The following is a 19404-nucleotide window of genomic DNA, read 5'->3' as shown; positions in this document are numbered from 1 at the left end:
ACTGTGAGTTTAGGCCTGAGCACCTGCTTTCTCTGTGCAGCTCATGAAGAAATTCCTGGACCTAACAGGATGCTCAAAGACATAGATGTTAAGCAATTTAGGGAATGTAGGCATCGAAATTTTTCCTTAGGTGTGCATTTGAAACTTTGATTGTTGGAGGAGGGTAGTCCCAAAACCAGGGAGAGGAAGAAGGATCACACCCCCAGGGAGAAGTAAGTAAGGAGAAACATGTTGTGTATTGACAGTACTTATCTGGAGTTCATTTCACCTTGGAGAGTTGGAACCAGTGTACTTCCAAATATGGGGACAAGTCCACTGTGTAGCAGACATGTCATGTACCTTCCCTACAATCAATGAAAACACTTTCCCCCATAATCTGGGTGTGACTTTATCTGGTCTTGTCCCCTGAAGCTGGTGAAACCAAACCTGCAGTAAAAAATTAAATTATGTTTTAAAACATTTTTTCCTTTAAAAAGAAATATTCCTCTTTTTATAAATTATAGTTTATTCATTTTTTTATCCCAGCTTTAGCCCCCTCACTCATCTCTATCCACTATCCCACCTCCCAACTTCATCTTCCACCATGCCTCTACCCAAGTACACTGATAGGCGAGATCCTCCTCTCCTTCCCTCTGACCTTAGCCTATCAGATCTCATCAGTATTGGCTACATACTGCTCCCCCATCGGGGGAGGAGTAGGTGTCAAAGAGCCAGCCATTGAGTTCATGTCAGAGACAGTTCCTGTTCCTATTTCTAGGGATCACACTTAGAGACTAAACGGCCATAGGTTACATCTGTGCAGGGCTTCTAAGTTATCTCTAAGAATGGTCCTTGGAGTATTAGTCTCAGAGAAGAACACTTTGCACAGACTTTTTGGTTCTTTTGCTTTCCCTGTTGAGCTCCAGCCCCTCCAGGTTTTCCTCACTCTCTCTACATTCATAAGATTCCATGCTTATTATTTTAACATTTTACCTGACTGAAATTGGCTTATTTTGTTGGTGGAGATAACCTTTCAAAGTAAAATTTAAAAATGCAGTTTTTTATTTTGTCTAAGATGTTTCTAAACTTATCCAGGAACAAATTAAGCTTGCTAAAAAGAATTTGGACTCTCCTTCTTTTACTTAAATATTGTTTATATAAGCAAAGGCATTGATTCTGAAAGATTTTAATTCATGAATGAGATAATTCATTAGGTTCTTCTTTTTGTGGAATTTTTATTAAAGAAAATAAATTATTCTCTCATACATTACTCCTCTATTACAATTTTACCTATTTATATTCCTCTAGCTCCACTCCACATCACCTCTACCCCAAGATATACTCTGCCTCTGTTTTCCTTTAGAACACAGCAGGCCTCCAAGAAACAGCAACCAAACGTGGCAAAACAAGATACAGTAAGACAATACTAAATCCCTTATATTAAGGACAGACAAAACAACCCAATAGTAAGAAAGAAAAATAGGCAAGAAGTCAGGATCACACCAGTCTCAATGTTTGTATTCCCTGAAAAACACAAAGGTAACAGCCATAAAATATAGGCAGAGGACCTATGCAGGTTATAAAACAAATTTTTGAGAAGTATTTTATGATGTGTTTGATATTTAGAATCCCTTCTTACTTCTTATTTTGATAACAGGTAAAGAAGGCCCTATACATAATAGGCTTAGATATGATACTGCTAATTACCAGCCAAATATCCTTGAACAATATGAAGTCAAACCAGGAAGAGAAAAAAGAAAATCTCCATCATGGAAAGGGGGACCACTGAACAATTCACACATTCTTAATTCTGTGAAAGGAAGTGGTGCTAAGAATAATTATGAGAACCCAGCTGCAAAACATGTTACAAGATTTCTTGGAGAAGAAAATATGGAGGACAACCAGAGACAAGTGGAAAATAAACCATCCAAGCCTGTGCTTCAAAGGCCAAGTAAATCAAAGAGAAATGCAAGTGATACACTGATGGTGGGTCCATCTACCAGAAGTCAGACTAGTCAGAAGATGCAGAAATTCACAAATTTGGAGAGAAAGTTCATGGATGGAAAGTAAGTTATATCAAGTGACAACATGATTGTTCCACCATATGGAAAGGATTTATTGTAGCATGAAAAAGAGAACAGCCAGAGGCATTTGGATGTATGCACAGCAAAAAGAAAGGAAAGGTAGAATAAACATATCTAGCATTCTGGGCAACACCAGAGTTTTCTGTAAGAGATGGGAGAATAGCAGGAGATGGACAATAAAGAATACCTAGTGAGAATATCTAGATTATAAGTAGGATCAGTAGCTGGGGGAGGCCAGGGTACCTATGTGTGATTTGAAGGGCATTTTTTGTGTAGGGAATGGGGGACCCTAGTGGCTAGCATGGAACTTGATATGCTCATAGGCATCATAGGAATATGTTAATTGGAGAGCAAGACATCCCTTTTGCTAGAGGTAAAGGTAATTGCTCCTTTTGGTAGCCAGGGAACTATCTTCACGAGTTCCTGGGTTATGCTGACTTTGATCTAACTGCCAGAAATCCATGTATCGTCCATGTTGAGTTCATTTCAGCATGTTTGAACTGCCTTTTGAAGTTTGGCTAATTGACTGTCTTTGGACCTGAACTAGGTCACCACAGAATTCAGTGAACATACTGTTACAGATTTTTTTTTAATTCTCTTCCAAAGAATGGCTATTCAGTAAAATGGGTTCCAGTCAATTGTCAATTTCTGACATGGAACTTTCATTAATTTTTTGACATCCATTTTCAGGAGGATTGTTAACATAGCCATTTATTTTTATAATAATCTCTGGTATATAGTGATAGTCATCAATTTTACATATATGTTAGCAATTTATAGTTCTCTTTAAAGAGTAAGATGTACAACAAAGTTAACAGTGCAAACAATGTTTCATTATGATAACCAAGTATCTCTTATTCTTAGTCAATTATGTCTGTCTGTGGAGGCATTTTTAATCTTGAGAAATCATTATGATTGGTTAAAACTAAGTTTAGGCACCATACTGTGACTTACCTACTGTGAAATTACCAAAAATGATTCTGGTTTCATACAACATAAAGAGCATCTTCCGAGGGGTATCTCCATGGCATAATAGTGACTGTAATAGTAACCTTGAAAAAATAAAAACAAATATGTGTTCTAACCAAAGAATTTATATTTCTCTTCACAGTGAAAAAAGAATTTTTACTCTAGTGCCAAGGATTATTAAAAGTTTTCTACTTGAAAATAGTATTATATTATTTCCATAGAGCATACAATAAAAATTTAGGTTTTGTAGCATGCTCTTATATATACTATTGTAGACCCAGCATATTGATTTTGTATGATAGGTAATTTATTTCAACTCCAAATCAACAAAACATTGAGAATGAAATGGAAAATCCTGCCAATATGTATTCTCTGAACATGCCCTCATCCCTGATATTATTTTGCTCAAATGTTAATGAGATGTATCACTGAAGGTGTGTCCCTTGTCTTTCTTATGCCTTACTTAGTAGTTAAAGAGAAATATTATCTATTATTATATGTCTTAGTTTATTTCTTTAGTGAAACACCATAATCAAAATTAAATTGGGGAGAAAGAGGTTCATGTAATCTTATAATAAAGTATACTTTAATTTACAGTATTATATTGTAAACTATAATCTGCCCTGAAGAGAATTTAGAGGCAGAACTCAAGGAACAAACCTGCAGGCAGGAAATGAAGAAGAGATGTTAGAGAATACTACTTACTGGTTTGCTCTGCTGACATGCTCAGCCTGTTGTCTTACACCATCCTATCCTTTTCTCCCAGGTGTGGCAGCAACAACATTGAACTACGCTCTCTCACATCAATCACTGACCAGGCATTTGCACAGCAAACCTGCCTACAGGCCAATAAAATGGATGCATTTTCTCAGCTGTAGTTCATCCAAAGATGACTCTAGATTGAGTTAGGCTGACCAAAAATAAATAAATAAATAAATAAGCCAGAAAAACAGAAACAACAACAACATCCAAACCCAATAACCCAACCAAACTAAAATGAAAGAAACAAACAAACAAAAAAAAAAACCTACTAAGAACACATTATCTGAGAAAAGAGCCCAACTCGATATTACATATAAGTAACAGCATTTTGCATTAATTTAAAATACACTGATTTGTCTAGGATTCTGAGTATTGCATGAATCAAAGAAAATTTTACTTTTTCTTTGTGTCTTTAAGGATCAGCACTAATTTGGGATTTTAAAAATCATGCTACATCAAAATAGTTCCATATGTTTACCATTTCCGTTCTGATATGCTTACCAATTATTTTAAACCACTTTCCCTTTCTTTTTTACCTTTCTAACAACGCTGAAAAGTAGACTGACTTCTGTAGTACATTATGTAAGTTAATTTTATAGGCTTTAAGTTATTTCATTATGAAAGAAAGTCTGTTTAAAACACATCATCCAAAAGACATAGGTAAATGATTTAAATCTAAATGGAACATACTTAATTTTTTGCCTCTATATTAGTCATATATTTTGAAGAACACACGTATTATCAAAATCATGTTAGACAAGCCTAGAAATAATTCCACGGAAAATGAATATTATATAATAATTTAACTTGAAATACAAAACTAATATACACTATCATATCTGGAGTATTCATTAAATGTCCATTTGAGTACCTTGGCCATGAGATATAAGAATGTGGCCGTTGACCTAACTTGCACAGTAAAATATCACAAAGATTCCCCTCATGTTCCCCATTCTGCTATTTCTCTTGCAAATAGATGATGGGATCAATCAGTTAGGAAGAGGTTTTATAACTAAAGGTGTCTTTAGGTCTCTAGGTAGGAGAAAAGACAATCAATAAAGCTTTCCTTGGCTGGAGTTTGGCTATATAGAATCTTAGTACAGTTGCTTCTGCTCATCCCTCTGCTGAGGTGTTAGTGAGTCTCACTCTAGCCTAGGGCAGACTAGATTTCCTGTGAATGCAACACTGTGCTGCTGCTTTTAAGCATATTTTCTCCCAGTAAAATTATTCTGCATGCCAGGATTCAAAGAATACTTGCAGGACACTTGCTTTGGGTTTCCACAGTGGACTGTCAAGGAAGAAATCTTCCTTTCTCTCTGATTCACCTTGTTACTGCATCAGCAGGAGTCTTGTCAATTTTGCTCAAACGTTTTGTAGACTTTTTTTTTAATTTATTTATTTTTCATAAAGTACAGCTTATTCACTTTGTAGCCAATTGTAGCCTATTACTTCATCCCCTCCCTAACGCATATTCTTCCATGCCACTCCCAACGTCCACTAATAATGGTGGAAATTTCTTTTGTCTCTCAATCACCTTGTTACTACTTCTCATTAGTCTGGTCCTTGTTTAAAAACTGTTTGTAGGCATATTATGTTTTCTTTTTAGAATTTTATACATAAGTACACTGTATTTACATCATTTCTTTTTATATATCATTATAGATCTTTATTAGGAAGTTATATCTTTCTAAATTATTTTTATTTTTATTAATTACAGTTTATTCACATTGTATCACCTCTGTACTCCCTCCCTGGGTCGCTCCCAATCCCACTGTCCCTCCCTTTTCTCCACCTGTACCCCTCCCGCAGTCCACTGATAAGGGAGGTCTTCCTCCCATTCCCTCTGATCCTAGTCTATCCTAGTCTATCTGGTCTCATCAGGAGTGGCTGCATTGATCATTTCAATCTCTCTCTCTCACCTGAAAGTCCTCCCATCTATCTCTAACTTCCCAAATCATGGCCCCTCCTTTCAATAATGTAATATACAAATGTAATGACTACTGAGTAAATTTACTGTAGCTCATGTTTATATGTGTCTAAGGCTGTCTACTTTGTGGAATGGATAACCTGTCTGTTCTTTGGAGGAAACTCCCTATTTATACACTCTTACCATCCACTGCCTATAACTCTTCATCTAGGAGTGGGGATCTTATGAGTTACTGCAACTCTATTTGTATGTGTACTGGTGAGGTCTTTATGCAGTTTTGTTGTAGGAACCATGCTGGATATATATTCTTGCAACTCTTCCAATAAAATACTGAAAACAAAGATTCCCTGTGGTTTTTCTAAGGTTTGTAAACCCTGAAATTTCTGTTTTGTTGCATTTTAAATCTGTGTTGTAATATGTGAAGGGTTCTGTGGGTTTTTACCTCTGTTTTGTCTCTTGCTACTCTTTCCTTTGGCCTTTATCCTTCCCTTTGTCAATACAGCTATCACAGGGGTTCTTCTCTCTTCTATACCTCTACCCTGAAATTTTTCTGCTATTGAATAAGCTGTGTTAATTTTCTGAGACTCTTCATCTTCAGCTCCATTTCCAAACATCTCAGTTGTAGTCACTTCACACTAGAATTAACCCCAATTAACAATGAGCCTTTCAAAATGAACTTGTTACTTTTCTTGCTGCTGACAACCATGTTTTCCTGTCACCACTCACTGTACTGGAGAAAAGATTTCCTGCTACACCTGTTAGACTTTGGGAACAATACCAAACCTTGACATGGCATGATCTGCTATCCTCTTGGCCCCTTGTTATTACTGTTTTTGAAGCAAAATTTCAAAGAACTGTTACATAATGGCTCTCTATTTTGGAGTTCCTTTATGAGATTGTTCCACTTGATGATAATAGGTGTAGACAATCACTTGTAGGAAGTGCCTATTGGAATTTTTTTTAAGATTCAGGCTAACATGTTTCTTTTATTACTAAAATATGGCAGAGAGTGAACAACTATCTTACATTACATCACAGTAATTTAAACTGATCCAATATCAGTGGAGTGGTGCATCATAAAATTTTAAATGCATGGAGCACTACTGTTTGGCAAATTTCTTGCTGGAGAATATATGGCAAATAAAAAAAAAGCAAATGAGATATCTACAATCTGAGTTAATATTAAAAAAAAACACATGTGTATCAAACAGGTGAACCTGAAATACTCAAGTTTTGTAATATGTCTCAGTAAAGAAAAGGAAGGAGGAGCTAAGGGCTTCCAATATTTAATGATTCAACTAGATGTCAGTGAATTCTGAATACTCCAAATTCAACATTGTTAAAATTTCTGTATATTTGAGTTTTTTGAGCATCTTACATTAAACAAAAGTGGTATTTCTTATAATTTAGCAGAACAGACATTTAGTTGGGATTGAAGTTTTACGTTGCAAAATAAAGTCTTTTTTAAGGTTTTTACAACAAGGAATATTCTCAAAACACTACTATTTTATTTATTCTTGGTTGTAAATTGTAAACTGTATGCTATAATAATAATAATTATGGTAGTAAAAGACTGTCAGTCATTGAGAGAGCACTGCAATGGAATCTTGATATGCACTCACTTACATCTAAGGTGGCAAATGATATTTACCATTTTTCCATGTATTTGTTTGTCACTTCTATTTCTTCTTTACAGAAGTCATACAAAGACACTGTATATCAACAAATGAAATTTGGCATAATTCTATTTTCCTTCCCAAAGGTTATCTGTTAATATTCTCACAAAAATTTTGGTAGTGATAATGGATAGTTATCTCTATGTGTGTGTGTGTGTGTGTGTTTGTGTGTGTGTATGTGTGAGTGAATGTGTGTGTATGTGTTTAATTCTATACAGTTTTATAAGGTTAAGTGTGCTTTCAATGATTTTATCACACAGATTCCCACCCATAGAAACAGGTGTTTGTTCTTCACTGAAAAAAAACCTACCAAAATTGGTCTATCAAGAATTGGTCTTTCTTTATCAGGGTAGAATAACAAATACTACTGTGTAATAAATTACCACTATCATGTTTTATTTTTTGCAATTCATGAGATTAAAAATAAAGTTAGAGACTAAAAGTATTTTTAAAACATAAAATTTGAATTTTGAGACTCATATTGCACCTTGTGTAGAATTTGTTTTAAGTTATAAGTTACTTTTTAAGTTATAAGTAATTTTTAAAATATAAGTAAAGATGACCTTGTGTTCTTGGACAGGAACTATGTCCAATTTCTATTCCCCCTTTCAGTTATGTGTCTAGGATTGGAGATCTTGGGAATCTGATTCCTTAGTGCTTCAACAATATATGCACACATTTGATATATGCTCACACAGATACATATATGTGTCCTTAATATGAGTGAAAGATAAAAAAAATCTTTTTAAAGTTTTAAGTATCATGTTGCTGGTTATATTAATATAATAGAATAGATTCCTCTACAAGGTGATAAAAAAGATTCTGAAACTGAGTGGAAATGTCTTCTGATTCACTTTAAATTTTCATAAATCTATCTAGAACAAGATAGGTTATTTCAAAGGCAAATTTGAACTCTGTGTAAATTTTGATTTTTATGTTTTACATTTTTTACTTTTATTGATTCTATGTGAAATATGACACAAATTCAGATTAAAATATCTTAATCTTTGGGGTTATTATATTTATTTTTGAAGCAGTGTCAAAAAAGTATGCATTCTAATTTTGAGAGTTGATTTTGATTAACTTCTGTTTTATGTTTACAGGTGAAGCCAGCACTTCAGATGTTGTGCCTAGTGATGATTCTGACAGAGTCCAGATTACCTCTTTTCAACAATCTGAAAGTATAACACAAAGAAAAATACTGGCATGTGGGCTTGGGGAAGAAAAAGTCAGTGCAAACCAAAGAATAATGAAATCACTGGAGAGATGAGATTTACCTTTAATGATGGGAATTCAAGTCCTCAAATTGACCATGAACTACCTTCAGAACATACCTACCATGACTGTAGTAGGAAAAGCCAGAACGAAGTGGAACATCAACGACCTGAGTCAACCTGTGTAATTCCTTTCTCACCAGAGGAAGATATAACTGATGTTTTAATCGAAGGGCCGTGTATTAAAGATAGAATCACCAGAAGTGAGAGTCCAGAAGTTCTGATAGTTGGAGAAACAACAGGAAGTAGGCCACTTCAACATACTCAGGATGTGAGAGCTGGTCATCATGTATTATCTGAAACACAGTCACATCATAGGGTGGATGAGTCTTCCCTTGGTTCTAATGGTCACACAGGTTTGCAATTGGGAGATGATTTGTCTATATCTGATTTGCAAAGAACATCTTCTCCAACGATAGAACACATATCGACAGAGAACACTGATCATAACAGTCAGTCTACAGCTGTAAAGCCAATTCAATTTGTCCCTGTGGAAACTGATCAAGAAGAAAACACAAACACCTCTTCCTGTCCTAATCAGACAGGAATAGAGGATTCTGAAATAATTTCTGTTGATCAAACTGCAAATACTAGTTTAGATTTTACAGTGGCTGCATCTCCTTTTGGACCATCAGGGTACATCAAGAGAGGAGTTTTTGAGATACTCAATGACAATTGCATTGCGATTCAGTTAGAGGATTTTGACTCACCATCAAGTGAAAATAATAGAAGAGTTCATTCTGGTGAGAGCAATATTTCCAGTTCTACCCGTAATTCTATCACAAATTCCTTACCATTTTCCAATTTAAGATTCAATCGGCATACTTTAACTACTCCAGTGGCTCGTGACAATACTGTAGTCAATAATATAAATTCATCAGCTAGCTCACAAAGTGAAGACACTAACGACTTACTTATACTACCTCACACACCCTCTGAGGCCAGACACGGAAGGCATGTTACTGATCCAGAATTTTCTGATGATAGTGATTCTTTGCCATCTTTGCCTCGTTTTACCATCTTCAATCATGCTCATAATAACCACCATAATGGACTTACCAAACAACAGATTAACGCTTTACAACTAAGAGATTTTTGTAAACATGATAAATTAAACCAGTGCAGTATTTGTATTACAAGGTATAAACAAGGCAGTAAGATTCGCATACTACCTTGCCTTCATGAATATCATCATAAATGCATTGATCGTTGGCTATCTGACAACTCAACTTGTCCCATTTGTCGCCTACATATAATAAGTCCTGCTGACACAGAAATCCGAATTTGAGTTCTGGACCTCAGAAAAATAAATTCTTTAAATATTGAATGAATAAATGTCATTTGCTGTCTTCATTTTGGGTCCATTTCCTTGAAACAGTCATGACCAAAAGCAGCATTGGGCTGAAAGAATTGAATTTATATATATATATATATATATATGTATACTGGGTAACAATCAGCTGAGAGAAATCAAGGCAAGAACCTGGAAGCAGGTGATGATGCAGACAGGACAGAAGAATGATGCTTATTTGCTTGTTCCTTTTTTTTTTTCCAGTTGCAATATTTTCATCCAGACACCCATGACCCAGATTTCATTGTTAGAAGTTTTACTTCTGATATACATTTTCAGCTGCTTTTCTATCTGTACAAACTGTTGGATGAAACCCATAATATGATATAGAGTCACATTCAAAGATTGTACTCTTCTATGGAGAAGAGTCTATGGTGAAGTATCTTTTCTCACATTTCCCTGTTATGGTCAGTCATTAAATGACCGTCAACATGTGTTAAGAAAGATGCTCATGGTGTAATATGGAAAGACTTGCACTGAAGATGGCCTCTAGAGTTTATTACATATTCTGGATATTAGTCCTTTTCTAATTAATATTTTATTAACTACAGTTTATTTATTTGTTTTTGGAAGGTCTATTTTAATTCTTTATTACTTACACTTTATTCACTTTGTATCCTTCCTGTGGTTTCCTTACTCCTCCTGTCCAAATATCCCCCTTCTTCCACCCACTGCATGCATGCCCCACCCCAAGTCCACTGATAGGGGAGGTCTGATTTTTATTTTTTTAATATTTCTAAATTGAGTACAACTAAGAACTCCAGTGATACATCTCAGCTTCTTGTATAATTGGAATGGAGGAAGTTTGTTGAGGAGGGAGAAGCCTTTTAATATTAATATTATACAGAGACACAGTTAAGCTGGAACTGAAAAATATGCTTTAATAGAGTAGATTATTCACAGACATAACAGCCAAGTGCATTGGAAGACTGAAAAGCTCTGAGACAAAATAAGCATAATAAATGCCAAACATGACACAGGAAAACAGGCCCAGAGTACCAATCTCAAGGCAACATCTTATGATTTCAAAATCTATGAAAACCTTCACATGCTAGCCTGGAAACATTGGATAGGTTTTCAATTCACACATGTCTTAGGTAAATTTCAACTTCACCTTGAATGGAATGGACTTCTTCCCACATGATCATGTCCCCACTTGAAGGTTTTAACTTCTCTCTGGTAAAAGTAGATTCATGATTCTTTTTGAAACATATCATTATGCATAATATCTGTAAAGTTTAGTGAATGTTCTATCCTTTGAAAGGAAATTTCCAGGAATACAGTAATAACAAAATACAATTTCTAACTCAAGAAAATATAGTAACATTCAAAAAGTGAAATTTGATTTTGAAAGTTCCATGAATGAATAATACTTTTTTTTTTTTTTTTTGGTTTTGGCATTCATTAACTGGCTCTTTGTAAAGTTTTAATTTTATTATTATTGTTTATTATTATTAGTTACATTTTATTAACACTATCCCAGCTACATCCCATTCCCTTATTCCCTCCCAATCCCACCTTCCCTCACTTAGCTTCTCCCTGAACCTTTCCAAGTCCAAGGATGGGGAGGACCTACTCCCAATTCGTCTGGCCGTGTTTTATCAGGTATATTCAGGACTGGCTTCAAAGTCCTCTTCTGTGGCCTAGCAGGACTGTTTCACCCTTGGGGAGTCGGGAGGTCAAAGAGCCTACCATTGAGTTCCTGTCAGATATGGTCCCTGTTTCCCTTACTATGTAAAACCAATTGGTTATTGAGCTACCATGAGCTTCCTCTGAGCAAAGGTTCTAAGTTATATCCATTCATGGTCCTTGGTTGGAGAAACAGTTTCAGAAAAAAACCTATGCCCAGATATATTTGCGACATCGAGGTCCCTGCATTGTTGGTCCACTTCTGTGGCACCATCATCCCAGAGTCCTGGATCTGTTAGCCAAAATACTGGCCCCGTAGGGTCACTCAGACCCTGACTGCACGGCCTGCCCAATTCCTCAGTGACAGATATTATGCTAGATACCCACCAAACCAAGCAGACCCGCCATAAAATCTAAGTACACCAGCGCTGGGCATCCCAAGTTTGGAGAGTAAAGTGGAGGGCCCCCCAGGCCTTAGCAGAAAACATCTGGCCTGGCATCCTAGTCTCCAGCTGCAGCAGAATTTCCTAACCTGGCAGTGGCAGCAGCACTGAGCTGGCAGAGCACATCAAACAAACAGGGCCAAACCAGAGGGCAGAGAGCCCAGATACCCCTTTCCCTGCCCAGTGACCTGCCTGAGAAAGAGTGTACCCTTGAGAATCTGCAGAGCCCCAGATCCAGGGTCTTTCTAAAACAGAAGCCAGGCATCAAACACCTCCCACCCACATACCCACTTTGGGAAACACAGGGTCACTTGGGATAAAGAAGACCCTGCTCTGTGTGTCCAATTGAGGCCTTAAGGCAGTTAATGCCTGAAATTGCGCTGGGACGATAAGTAGTGCCTGCTACATATACAGTGCAGAGCCCCTCCCACATACTTAAAGGTTCAATATTATCTATCACTCTGTCCCTTGAGACATACTTCCATGCACACTTACACACAAAAACACACAAACACACACACACACACACACACACACACACACACACACACACACACATACACATAAGGCCTGCCTGCATTTGCCCCGTTTGTGTCTGCTTACTTTTCTCTCACAGGTAGAGCTAGTCCTCAGCACACGCTGAGGACATGGGACCGCTCTCAGCTTCCTGAAGAACTCTCCAGACACTAGAGAGAGACAGTACCAGTCTGAACTGCAGAACCCAAAAAATAAACAGGGAAGGTTTCAGATAAGCCAATAGCCAGGGGTAGGCGAAAGAATACTACCAACATAAATCAGGACATCATGACTTCACCAGCAACCCCCAAAATTGATGGATACTCCAATTCATCAGAAATACAGGAAAATGAATTTAAAGCTATGTGTACCCTATTATTTGAGGCCCATAAAGAGGAAACAAACAACTCTCTCAGAACAATAACCATGCAAATTCAGTCAGTTAAAGAGGAAATGAACAAATCTTTCAAAGACTTGGCCAGTCAATTGGAGGTAAAGAAAGAAGAAATAGACAAATTTCTTTAAGAAACACTGGCAAACATAGCCAAACAAATAGAGGCACAAGTAAAGATAAAATTAGTGGCATATAGAAAGGAAATTAACAAAATAATAGAGACCATCATAGAGATTCAGGAAACAACATTCAAACAGATGAAAGAAATGGTGCAAGGCATGGAAACAGAATTAGAATCAATAAAGAAAACACAAACTGAGAAAACCATGGAGCTGGAGGAGAACTTGGAGAAAAGTTCAGGAACCACAGGGGTAAGCATCACCAACAGAATACAAGAGACGGAAGGGAGAATCTATGGAGCTAAAGATACAATCGTAGAAATTGATACTTCTCTCAAAGAAAAAGTAAAATCAGAGAAGTCCAAAACACAAAATATCCAAGAAATCAAGGACACCATGAAAAGACGAAATCTAACAATAAGAGGAATTTATTGAAAAGAAGACTCCAGGCTCCAAGGTCCAGAAAATATTTTAAAGAAAATCATAGAAGAAAGTTTTTCAACTTAAAGAAAGTGATGTCCATAAATATAGAGGAGGCCTACAGAACACCAAACAGACTAGACCAGAAAAGGGGATGTCTTTTTTTTCTTCCTTCTGATACTAGTCAATTACGTGTCATCAGAAATGGCTTGTTCTTTATAGAGTAACTTTTATATTTGTGTGTTTTTGGTTTGGGGGCTTTCAAGTCAGGATTATGCTTAATAGCCTTGAGTGCCCTGGACTTACTTTGTAGACTAGGCTGTCCTCAAATTCACAGAGATCAGCCTGTTTCTGAAATCTCAGGTGTTGGAGTCACAAGTGTCCACACCATTCATGGCTGAACAATGTTCCTTAGGCAACACTTCTGGGCCCTCTTCCATTAACCAATGATTGACAAAACTCCCTGTAAGAATGCCTGCATACAAACCAATTTTTTGAATTATTCATTATCATTTTATTTTAAATGTTTTATTCATCATCTTTAATGGTAGAGATTTGTTTTGCTACAATGACTGCTTCATTTAGATATTGGATTTTTATCTTTTCAGACTCTGCTTTTTCCATTTCAATTAATTATACTTTATTCATTTTGTAACAACCCTTGGCCTCCTCCCTCCTTCCCTTCCAATCCCACCGTCCCTCCCCCTTCTTTACACAAGCCCCTCCCCAAGACCACTGTTAAGGGAGGTCTTCCTCTTCTTCTTTCTGATCCTAGTCTATCAGATCTCATCAGGAGTAGTTGCAATGTCTTCTGCTGTGGCCTGGTGAGGTAGCTCCCCACTCAGAGGCAGGTGATCAAAGAACAGGCCAATCTGTTAATGTCAGAGACAGTCCCTGTTGCCATTACTATGGGACCCACTTGAAAACTGAACTGCCATTTGCAACATCTGTGTAGGAGTGCTAGTTTATCTCCATCAACGGTTTTGGTCTGAGAAAAGACCACTGTGCCCAGATTTTTTGGTTCTGTTGCTCTACTTGTGGAGCTCCTTTCTCCTCCAGGACTTATTATTTCCTACTTCTTTCATGAATTTCCCTGCACTCTGCCCAAAAGTTGGCCATAAAACTAACAGTCTTCTTTGATATCTGGCATGATAGAGCATGCCACAGGTCCTCTGTAGCAGGCTCCCATACACTTCCCTGTTTTCTCCTTCTTCTGATGTTCATCCTCTTTGCCTTGCTGTATGGGGTTTGAGCATTTACCCAGAGACCTCCTTCTTGATTAGTTTCTTTAGGTGTACAGATTTTAGTAGGTGTGATCTATATTTTATATCTAATATCCAATTATGTGTCAGTATATACCCTGTGTGTCTTTTTGCTTCTGGGATACCTCACTCAGGATGATCTTTTCCAGATCTCACAGTTTATTGCAAATTTCATGATTTCATTCTTTTGTAATGCTAAGTAATATTCCATTGTGTAGATGAACCACAATTTCTCTATCCATTCCTCCGCGGAGTGGCATCTGGGCTGTTTCCAGCTTCTGGTTATTTCAAGTCAACCTGCTACAAACATGGAGGAGCTCATGTCCTTATTGTGTACTTGAGGCTCTTTTGGGTATATGCCTAGGAGTGGCGTAGCTGAATTTTGAGGAAACCCCATTCCTAGTTGTTTGAGAAACTGCCAAATTGTTTTCAAGAGTGGTTATACATATTTACATTCCCACCAGCAGTGGAGAATGGTTCCTCTTTCTCCACAATCTCCAGCATATTGTTATCACTTGAGTTTTTGATCTTAGCCATTCTGATGGGTGTAAGGTGAAATCTTAGGGTCGTTTTGATTTGCATTTCCATTATGACTAAGGACGTTGAATATTTCTCTAACTTTTTCTCTGCCATATGATATTCCTCCATTGAGAATTCGCTATTTAGCTCCGTACTCCTTTTCTTAATTGCATTACTTGATTTGTTGTTGTTTAACTTCTTGAGTTCTTTGTGTATACAGGATATTAGTCCTCTGTCAGATATAGGGTTGGTGAACATCTTTTCCCAATCTGTAGGCAGTCGTTTTGTTCTGATGACAGGGTCCTTTGCTTTACAGAAGCTTTTCAGTTTCAGAAGGTCTCATTTATTGATTGCTGTTCTTAGAGTCTGTGCTGTTGGTGTTTAGTTCAGGAAGGTTTCTCCTGTGCAAATGAGTTTAAGGATCTTCCCCATTTTTTTTTACGTGGTTTAGTGTCTCTGGTTTTATATTGAGGTCTTTGATAAACTTGGACTTTAGTTTTGTGCAGGGTGGTAAATATGGATCTATTTGAATTTTTTTATATGTAGACATCAGGTTAGACCAGCACCATTTGTTGAAGGTGCTGTTTTTTGTTGTTGTGGTTGTTTTATTTTCCATTGAATGTTTTTGACATCTTTTTCAAACATGAGGTGTCCATAACTGTATGGATTTATGTCAGCGTCTTCTATTTGATTCCATTGATCCACCAGTCTGTTTCAATTCCTGCACCACACAGTTTTTAGTATTGTTGCTGTATATTACAGCTTGAGATTAGGGATAGAATTAACCCCTAAAGATCTTTTATTGTAGAGAATTGTTTTAGTAATTTTGGTTTTCTTGTTGATCCATATGAAGGTGAAAATTTTCCTATAAATGCCTGTAAAGAATTGTGTTGGTTATTTGATGGGAACTGCACTGAATCTGTAGATTTCTTTTGGTAAGATGTCCATTTTTACTAAATTAATCCTGCCAAGCCCTGAGCATGGGAGATCTTTCCATATGCTGATATATTCTTCTAATTCTCCCTTTACATACTGAAATTTTTTCATACAAGTCTTTGAATTGGTTTTTAGGTTCACACCAAGGTATTTTATGTCCTTTGTGGTTATTCTGAACTGTGTTGTTTCCCTAATTTCATTCTCAGCTCTTTTGTCTTTTGTATACAGGAGGGATGCTGATATTTTTTTTTTAGTTAGATTTATAACCTGCCACTTTGCTAAAGGTGTTAATCAGCTGTAGGAGATCCTTACTGAAATTTTTGTGGTTACTCAGGTATTCTATCATATCATCTGCAAATAGTGATAGTTTGACATCTTCCTTTCTAATTTGTATCCCCTTGATCTCCTTCAATTGCCATATTGTTCTAGCAAGGACTTCCAGAACAATGTTGAAGAGATATGGAGAGAGTGGGCAGCCTTGCCTTGTCCCTGATTTCAGTAGAAATGATTTAAGTTTCTCTCCATTGAGTTTGATATTGGCTATAGGCTTGCTGTATAGTAATTGCCTTTACTGTGTTCAGGTATGTGCCTTGTATCCCTGATCTCTCCAAGACTTTAAACATAAATGGATGCTGGATTTTGTCAAATGGCTTTTCAGCATCTAAGGAGACGGTCATGTGGTTTTTTTTCTTAATTTTTTTTTTTATGTGGTGGATCCAATTGATGATTCATTGATTCATGGCCCTTGGTTGGCATATCAGTCTGAGAAAAAACATATCTGGCCAGAATTGTGTGATCTGTTTTTCTCCTCATGAAGCTCCTGTACCCTCTAAGACTTCCTATCTCCCCCTTCTTTCAAAAGTTTCCATGCACTCTGCCTGGATTTGGACCATGACTCTCAGCATCTCCTTCAATACCTTGCTATGTAAAGCATTGCAATGGGCCTCTGTCATAAGCTCTTGTCCTTTTGCCTGTTTTCTCCCTCTTCCTATGTCCATTTTTTTTCTCAACTTCTTTAGGTGTACAGATTTTAATATAAGTTTCCTCAGATGGAAATAAATAAATAAATAAATAAATAAATGATTAATTTGAAAAAAATCCAACAACCATTCATGTTTAAAGTCTTGTAGAAATCAGGGAATCGAGGCACATACCTAAACATATTAAAGACAATATACAGCATAAATATAGTTGATATCAAACTAAATGGAGAGGAATATAAATCAATCCTACTGAAAACAGGGACAAGGCAAGGCTGCCCACTCACTCCATAACTCTACAACAGAGTACTTGAAGTCAAAGCTAGAGCAATAAGACAACTAAAGGAGATCATTAGGATACAAACCCGAAAGAAAGAAATCAAAGTATCGCTTTTTGCAGATGATATAACAGTATACATGAGTGACGGCAAATATTCAACTAGAGAGAAACTTCAGGTGATAACACTTTCAGCAATGTGGCTGTATACAAAATTAACTCAAAAAAAATCAGTAGCCCTCCCATATAGGAAATTCAAAAGTGCTGAGATAGAAATTAGGATGGAAACACCCTTTAAAATAGCCACTAATAACATGAAGTAGCTTGTGTGACCCTAATCAAGCATGTGAAAGACTGGTTTGAGAAAAACTTCAAGTCTCTGAAGAAAGAAACTGAGGAAGATATCAGAAGATGGAAAGATCTCCCGTGCTCATGGATCCATAGGATTAAAAGTGAAAATGGCCATCCTACCAAGAGCAATGTAGAGATTCAATGTAATTCCCATCATGTCCTTTGTCATCAGGGAAATGCTAATCAAATCAGCCCTGAGATTTCACCTAACAACCATCAGAATGGCTAAGATCAAAAACTCAATTGACAATACATGCTGGAGAGGATGTGGAGTTAGGGGAACCGTACTCCACTACTAGTGGGAATGTAAACTTTTACAACCACTTTGGAAATTAATCTGGCATGTTTTCAGACAATTAGGAGTATCTTTTCTTCAAGATCCCGGTATAAAACACCTAGACATATATCCAGAAGATGCTCAAGTATACAAAAATGACATTTGCATTTCATGTTTGTAGCAGGTTTATTCCTAAGAGCCAGAACCAGGAAACAACCCAGATGCCCCTCAGTGGAGTAATGGACACAGAAATTGTGGTACATATTAACCATGGAATATTACTCTGCAGTCAAAAACAAAGAATCATGAAATTTGCAGGTAAATGGTGGGAACTGGAAAAGATCATTCTGAGGGAGGCATCCCAGTATCAGAAAGAAACATGTGGTGTATACTCACTCATAAGTGGTATTAGACATAAAATATTGGATAAACATATTAAAATCTCTACACCTAAAGAAACTAATCAAGAAAGAACACTCTGGCTGAGTTCTTCAATCCACATTCAAAATGTCAAAGAGGATGGACATGAGAAAAGGGAGAAATCAGGGAACAGGTGAGTAACCTCCCACAGAGGGCCTCTGAAGAGCCCTACAATGCAGGGTATCAGAGCAGATGCTGAGATTTACAGCCAAACTTTGGGCCTAGTGCAGGTAATTTTATGAAAAAAGGGGGAGATAGTAAGACCTGGAAGGGAAATGAGCTTCACAAGGAGAGCAACCGAAGCAACAACTCTGGGCACTGGGGTCTTTTCTGAGACTGATACTCCAACCAAAGACCATTTATAGAGGTAACCTAGAACCCTGAACAGATGTAGCCCATGGAAGGTCAGGGTCCAAGTTGGTTCCATAGTAATGGCTACAAGGACTGTAACTGATTGGCCTGCTCTTTGATCACCTCTCCCTGAGGGGTCTGCAGCCTTACCAGGCCACAAGGAAGAAGAAGCAGCCACTCCAGATAGGTCCTGATAGACTAGGAATAGAAGGAAGGACAGGAGGACCTCCCCTGTTGGTGGGCTTGGTGGGACATGGGTGGAGATGGGGGAAGGAGAGTGGAATTGGGAGAGGAGGAGAGACAGAGCTATAGAGGGGATACAAGGTGAATAAATTGTAATTGATAAAATGAAAAACACCAATACAATTGTTTACAGTCCTTGAAAGAACAATTGTCGATTTAATATGGAAAACAAAGACACTCAGAATTGCTAAGACAATCCTGTACGTAAACAGATCTTCAGAAGATATCTCCATCCCTGAGATAAA

Source organism: Meriones unguiculatus (assembly GCF_030254825.1).
Source record: "Meriones unguiculatus strain TT.TT164.6M chromosome X unlocalized genomic scaffold, Bangor_MerUng_6.1 ChrX_unordered_Scaffold_31, whole genome shotgun sequence".
In the NCBI taxonomy this organism is placed as follows: Eukaryota; Metazoa; Chordata; class Mammalia; order Rodentia; family Muridae; genus Meriones; species Meriones unguiculatus.
This window is presented reverse-complemented; position numbering follows the sequence as displayed.